Source organism: Ornithorhynchus anatinus, chromosome X1, assembly GCF_004115215.2.
Source record: "Ornithorhynchus anatinus isolate Pmale09 chromosome X1, mOrnAna1.pri.v4, whole genome shotgun sequence".
Lineage (NCBI taxonomy): Eukaryota > Metazoa > Chordata > Mammalia > Monotremata > Ornithorhynchidae > Ornithorhynchus > Ornithorhynchus anatinus.
The window spans coordinates 114,662,758-114,670,279 of record NC_041749.1 but is presented as its reverse complement, the minus strand read 5'-3'; the positions used below and the strand labels follow the sequence as shown (position 1 = coordinate 114,670,279).

At 50.6% G+C, this 7,522-nt stretch overlaps 1 non-coding gene across 1 annotated transcript; it reads left to right on the top strand.

Annotated features, from left to right (window-relative positions):
- The first annotated feature begins 5,290 nt into the window (after window positions 1–5,290).
- Window positions 5,291–5,428, top strand: LOC114807000. Its single transcript, XR_003755053.1, has one exon. It is a non-coding gene; the product is annotated as a small nucleolar RNA SNORA7 (small nucleolar RNA).
- Window positions 5,429–7,522: the final 2,094 nt, after the last annotated feature.

The following is a 7,522-nucleotide window of genomic DNA, read 5'->3' as shown; positions in this document are numbered from 1 at the left end:
GGCCGGCGCGAAGGGAGGCTATCTCCTTTTGGGGGGGGGGCGGGAGGGTCCGGCCTCCCCTCCCCTCTGCCGGCTACCGCGCCTGGTTAGCGCGGAGCTCAAACGGTTGGGAAGGAAGGGAGGGTGTGCGTGCGCGCCTCTCTGTCTGCAGCCTCTCCCTCCCTTCTCCTCCACCTGCTCCCAAGCCCCGAGCGAGACTTTCCCTCTCCGCCTGCCAAGTCTGGACCACTTCAAACCACCCTCGGCTGGGTGCGGGGGGAGGAGGGGGAAGCGAAGTGGAAAACGCACCAAGAGAGAATCGAGAAAGGAACGGGTCTTTCTGAGCACAGGCTCCTAAAGAACCCCGCGGCTGAGGCCGAAATGAAAACAGCACCTGGTGCAGTAAACCACAGATATATTTACGAGAGAAGGGACGATCTCTGGTGGGGTCGGGGACTGCGGTCTCACCTTAGTCTTTTCAGCCACACCCGCAGGTAAACTGCACCGCCGGCAGCGTCCCGTTTGCCTAGAAGGACAACTGGAGATATCCGATGGAGCCGTGTGGGACATCTGAGGAGTGGGGATGGCCCGCTGCTGAGAAGGCCGTTGGGGAAACCGAGCCCCTGATAAGGAAGCTGGGAGCTGTGGAGCCGGGGGGCGGGGGGGGGGGGGGGTGGTGGTGAGGCGGCTTAGAGAAGCAGCGTGGCTCAGCGGAAAGAGCCAGGGCTTGGGAGTCGGAGGTCATGGGTTCGAATCCCGCCTCTGCCACTTGTCAGCTGTGTGACTGTGGGCGAGTCGCTTCGCTTCTCTGGGCCTCGGTTACCTCATCTGGAAAATGGGGATGAAGACTGTGAGCCTCGTGTGGGACAACCTGATGACCCCGTATCTCCCCCAGCGCTCAGAACAGTGCTCTGCACATAGTAAGCGCTTTAACAAATACCAACCTTATCACATTATTATTTGCAGAGAAAACTCTGCAAAGTTATGGTTTCTTGGCCTTTCTTGCTTCCCCCCCCCCCCCCCCCGTGTTCCAGTTTGAGCCAGTTCCTTCCCTTCCGCGCCGGGCAAATCCCGGGATCCAGGAAACCTTGGCAGGGCCACATTCGGCCCGAGGGAGGGAGGGTACAGATGAGGAATTCAGTGATCGAGGGACACCCCCCCGCCCTCCCGCAGGCCCCCATCTCCACATACCAGCTCTGAGGTGCCCCTCTCCCCTCCCTCCCGCTCGACCTGTGGCGCTCTTTCCTTCTTTGTCTAACCCTTTGAGCCTCGTTCGAGTTTCATTTCCTTGACATTTTTCTCCCCCTGTTCCCATAGCGACCGGCTCACCCTGACAGCAGGCGCTGTGGGAAATGAGGCTCGAGGCAACGGGGTTTGAGCTGGAGCTGAGTAGCATACCTGAGGCCTGACTGGAGCTCTTGGTGCTGAGGAGTTCGAGTTATTTTTAAAAAGTGTCAATGCGATCGACTCGGAGTGCAGCGATGATTGATTGGTCGGTTGTGCGATTTGCGTGTGATTTGCATATCTGGGTTTTCCGTTACCTCATTCGAAATATCTACATGCCACTCTCCTGTCAGCCCTCAGGGAGGCAAGGCTGCCCCCGCTATCGAAAGGGATGCTCTCCCACCCTCTCCATCTCATTCACCGCCGAGGAGATGCAGCCACCTCTGGAGTGGGACAAGGGGGCCGGAGGTGATCCCCCACCCCCCTCAAAAACAACCAAACAAAAAACCACAACCTCTTGATAGGAAAGGAGAAAGTCAGAGGGAGGGACAGCAGTAGGGTGAGCCTGGAGTGATACATCTAGGAGAAGAAGCGAAATCCTGCCAGATTCCAAGAGACAAGAGCAAAATAATAATGATAGTAATGTCGGTATTTGTTAAGCGCTTACTATGTGCCAAGCACTGTTCTGAGCGCTGGGGTAGATACAAGGCAATCGGGTGAGGCTCACAGTCTTAATCCCCATTTTACAGATGAGGTAACTGAGGCACCGAGAAGTTAAGTAATAATGTTGGTATTTGTTAAGCGCTTGCTATGTGCAGAGCACTGTTCTAAGCGCTGGGGTAGATACAGGGTAATCAGGTTGTCCCACATGAGGCTCACAGTCTTAATCCCCATTTTACAGATGAGGGAACTGAGGCCCAGAGAAGTGAAGTGACTTGCCCACAGTCACACAGCTGACAAGTGGCAGAGCCGGGATTCGAACCCCTGACCTCTGACTCCCAAGCCCGGGCTCTTTCCACTGAGCCACGCTGCTTCTCGAGAGACAGAGACGCAAAGAGTCTTTAGAGACAGAGATAGACGCGGTGACACGTTCACATACGGAGAGACATAGAGAGCTACAGAGAGAGAATGACTCGCCCTCTCCCTCCACATCAAGCAGAAACTCCTTATCGTCGATTTCAAGGCTCACTGGCGGCCCCTCTCTCCTTTCCTGCTATTCCTCCCCCCGCCCCCCCCCCGGCCTTGTTTCCTACCCTCTTCCCCCGCACTCATTCCAATCAATCAGTGGTCTTTAATGAGTGCTGCATCGCAGCTGCCTGTGTAGTGGTACTTCGCTTTCCAGTCTCCTATCTCCGACCCATTGTTCACACCGTTTCAATCGATCGATGGTATTTATCTCTCTGTGCAGAGCACTGTACTAAGTGCTTGGGAGACTACGGTATAACAGAGCTGTTAGACGTGTTCCCTGCCCAAAACGAGTTTACAGCCCAGAAGGGGAGACAAGACATTAAAATACGATACATATGTACATAAGCGCTGTGGGGCTGAGGGAGGGGTGAATAAAAGGTGCAAATCCAAGTGCAAGGGCGAAATAGAAGAGTATGGGATAAGAGAAAATGAAGGCTTAGTCGGGAAAGGCCTCTGGGAGGGGATGTCCTTTTAATAAGGTTTTGAAGGTGGGCAGAGTGATCGTCTGTCAGATGTGAAGAGAGAGAGTATTCCAGGCCAGAGGCAGGTCGTGGGCAAGAGATCGGTGGCGAGATAGATGAGGTTGAGGTACAGTGAGGAGTTTAGCATTAGAGGAGTGAAGTACGCGGGCTGGGTTGTAGTAGGAAAGCGGTGAGGTAAAGCAGGAGGGGGCAAGGTGATTGAGTGCTTTTAAGCGGACGTTAAGGAGTTTCTTTTTGATGTGGAGGTGGATGGACAACCACTGGAGGTTCTTGAGGAGTGGGGAAACATCGATTGAGCTTTTTTTCAAAACCAGGCAGCAGAGTGCAGTATGGACGGGAGTGGGGAGAGACAGGAGGAAGGGAGGTCAGCAAGGAGGCTTGATGCAGTAATCCAGGGGGGATAGGATACTTTGGATTAACATGATAGTAGTGGATGGAGAGGAAAGGACGGATTTTAGCGATGTTCCTAAGGTTGAACCGACAGGATCTGGTGACAGATTGAAAACGTGGGTTGATCGAGAGAGATGAGATGAGGATAATGCCAAGGTTTCGGGCTTATGAGACAGGGAGGATGGTGGCGCTGTCTCCAGCGATGGGAAAGTCAAGGGGAGGACAAGGTTTGGGTGGGAAGATAAGGAGTTCTGTTTTGGACATATTAAGTTTGAGGTGTTGGTGGGATATCCAAGTTGAGATGTCCCGAAGGCAGGAGGAAATGTGAGACTGCAGTGATGGAGAGTGATCAGGGCTGGAGAGGTAGATTTGGGAATCATCTGAATAGAAATGGTAGTTGAAGCCATGGGAGTGAATGAGTTCTCCAAGGCAGTGGATGGAGATGGAGAACAGAAGGGGATCCAGACCTGAGCCTTGAAGGACTCCCACATTTAGAGAGTGGAAGGGAGAGGAAGAGTCTGCAAAAGAGACTGAGAAGGAGCGGCCAGAGAGATGGGAGGAGAACCAGGAGAGGACACTGACAGTGAAGGCAAGGTCGAATAATGTTTTCAGGAGAGGAGGGTGGTCGACAGTGATGAAGGTATCTCAGTGGTCAAGGAGAATTAGGATGGAGTAGAGGCCATAGGATTCCCCCAGTCTAGATCTCTTTCCCCCACTAAATCCCTTTTCCAGAGCCTTTCTAAAAAATCCCACTTCCCTCAAGAAGTCTTCCCTGATTAATTCTCAACACCCAAGTGACAGCAATCCAACAGCCACTCTAAGCACTTATGTCTTCATGCCCCCTCCTCAGCACCGACATATAAATGTATATTCAACCCTCCGTTCGATTGTTTAGTCTGTTACGGATTTACAAGATTACCTATTTCCTCCTTCCTGTTCCCCTGTTCCCACTGTTTGTCAATCATTTTTACCTGTCTGTCTCCCCCATTAGATTATTAGATTATAAACTCCTTGAGGGCTGGGAATGTGGAATTTGCTTCCAGGGTACTCTCCCAAGGTCTTAGTTCCATGCCTACACATGGCCCAGGGGATAGAACATGGGCCTAGGAGTTAGAAGGACCTGGATTCTAATCCCACCTCTGCCACTCATCTGCTGTGTGCACTGGGCAAGTCACTTCACTTCTCTGTGCTTCGGCTACCTCATCTGTAAAATGAGGATTGAGATTGTGAGCCCTATGTGGGACAGGGGACTGAGGCTGTGAGTCCTATGTGAGACAAGGACTGTGTCCAACCCGATTAGCTTATATCTACCCCAGCATGACCTAGTGGGTAGAGCGCGGGCCTGGGAGTCGGAAGGACCTGGGTTCTAATCCTGGTTCCGTTGTGTGACCGTGGGCAAGTCACTTAACTTCTCTGTGCCTCGCCGTAAAATGGGGATTAAGACTGTGAGTCCCGTGTGGGACAGGGACTGTGTCCAACCTGATGAGCTTGTATCTACCCCAGTGCTTAGAACGGTGCTTGACACATAGTGAGCACATAACAAATACCGTCAATATTACTATTTTTATTATTATTATTACAGTGCCTAGCATATAGTAAGCACTTAGCAAATACCACAATTATTATTATTATTGTTGTTGCACTCAGTAGGTGCTCAGTAAATACTCCTGATCTACCAAATGAAGAACATAAAATCATGCACAAGAGCACTGCTGATTCAGACCAGTAGGCCACCCAGACTAATAGTCTACCTCCAAGCGAGTCACTGAATGCTATATTTGGAGCTCGCCCTCCTAGATACCATCCAAATGGTTAGAGATATATATATCACTGTCCTTCATGTTCAAGCATGATCAGTGAATCAATGGTATTTATTGAGCACTTACCTTGTGCAGAGTACTGTACTAAATGCTTGGGGGAGTACTATACAACAGAATTGGTAGACACACTCTCTGCCCACAAGGAGCTCACAAGTCTACAGGGGGAGACAGACATCAAAAGAAATTACGGCTAGGTAATTTGCCATGCACCTCTCAGGGTCGCACCTGGAGAGTTCCCAGTACTCTACCAGTCTCGACTATGGGAGAGAGAGTCAAGCAGAGGCCTATCCATTCCATTCCTAGCTTGGGCAGTGGCTAGCGAGTAGAAGGCAATCGGCTACAAGTCAAAACTCGCTCGTGCTGGGCAGCAGCGGCATGGGAGAGAGGCGAGGGCGGAGACTCAGGTTTACTGCGCGGAAGGAGGCAATGGTAAACCGCTTCCTTATTTTCACCAAGAAAACTCTATGGATCCACTACCAGAACGATTGCAGAGGGAGAGCGGGGCGTTCTGGGAGAGATGTGTCCGTGGCGTCGCTATGGGTCGGGCATGACTCGACAGCATAAGACAACAATTTGCTGTGAGGCAGATATCAAGGGCTTATAGGGTTCAGATCCAAGTGCAGTGCTTTTCTGGCAGTGAAATTGCATCCATCATCATCATCATCAGTTTGAATTGTGCACTTACTAGGTGCAGAACGCTGTACTAGGTACTTGGGAATGTTCAATCAAACCCGGCTTTCAAGGAGCTCACAGTCAAATGATGGAGACAGGCAGACACGGGTAGCGCGCATGCAGTGAGAACAAGAAGGAAAACAAATACAACTGGAAGCAAAAAAAAAAAAAACAACACGAAAAAGGAATTAACAAATTGGAATAAATAAGTGCTAAGGTGGTTAATGGGATGACCCGATCAGGGAGCGGGGGAACAGTCTGGGAATGCCTCCTGGAGGAAGTGATCTTTTTGGATGGGAAAGAATACACTTTGGCAGACTTAAAGGGAGCAGAGAATTTCATGCAAGGGGAAGGGCATGTGCAATGAGTCGGAGGCAGGAGAATTGAGAGTGAGGTACCACTTGGGAAGTTGGCTTGGGAGGAACAAAGTGCAAGCTGGAGTATATTAGGAGAAGAGAGTAGGAGCTGAGAAGGAGGGGCGTTTCTGCTTGTTATGGAGAGAACTGAGTAGGCATTGGGGGATTTGGAGGAGGCAGTTTCATTCAATAGTATTTATTGAGCGTTTACTATGTGCAGAGCACTGTACTAAGCTGTTGGAATGTACAACTAAGCGCTTGGAATGTACAGTTTAGGACAGTGACCTGTGCCACTGAATGGAGGTGAGCCTGAAGAAGGCAGAGGCCGGGAGTCCAGTAAGGAGGCTCTTCCGATAATACACCCGGTAGGTGATGAGAGCTTTGATCAATAGCATTTTTGGATTACCTATTGCGTGTGGAGGTCTATACCTAATGCTTGGGGGAGTACGGTAGAGTTAGTGGCATGTCCCCTGCCTTCAAGGAGCTGACAATCTAGCAGGAGGGACAGTCACTAAAGTAATTGACAGAGAGGAGAAAAAAGAAAAAGGGGGTATGTCAGGGCTTAAGTGAAGGGGTCGGGGGCAGGGAACATGTCTGCCAACCTCTGTTGTATTGTACCGTACCTATCTTGCCACCTACCGCTTGCCCACATCCTCCCTCTGGCCTGGAACTCCCTCTCCCTTCAGTTATGACAGATCACAACTCTCCCCATCTTCTACGCCTTATTAAGATCACATCTCCTACAAGAGGTCTCCGATTAAGCCCTCTTTTCCCCAGCTCCCTCTCCCTTCTGCACCGTCTACGCACTCGGATCTGTGACCTTTGGGCATTTGATATTCACCCCACCCTCAACTCCACAGCGCTTATGGACATCTCTTTAAATGATACGTTATAAATTCTTCATTTATATGAGTGTCTGCCTCCCCTTCTAGACTGCAAGCTTGTTATGGGCAGGGAACATGTCTGCTAACTCTGTTATATTGTACTCTCCCAAGGGCTTAGTACAGTGCTCTGCACATAGTAAGTGCTTAATAAATACCATTAATCGATTGATAGGGATCCTTTCCTAGTTCCTTGCCATCCAGGTGAACCCCTGACCATTGGTTTTGAGGCACTCCATCAGCTCTCTTCCTCTTACTTGCCTAACTCTTCTCCCACCAACCCCACCTTGCACTCTTAATTCCTCCCGAGCTCAACTACTATTGTGCCTTGTACATGCCCCTCCTGCCTCTGACCTCTTGTTCACTCTCTTCCCCCTGCCTGGAACTCCCTTCCGCTTCAAATCTGCTAGACCACACCTCTCCCCATCTTTAAAGTCCTTCTGAAATCTCACTTCCTCTAGGAGGCTTTGCTCAGTGAATTTTGCTTCTCCCCAAGTTATATTCTCTTTTGTGCCATTTCTACACTTATT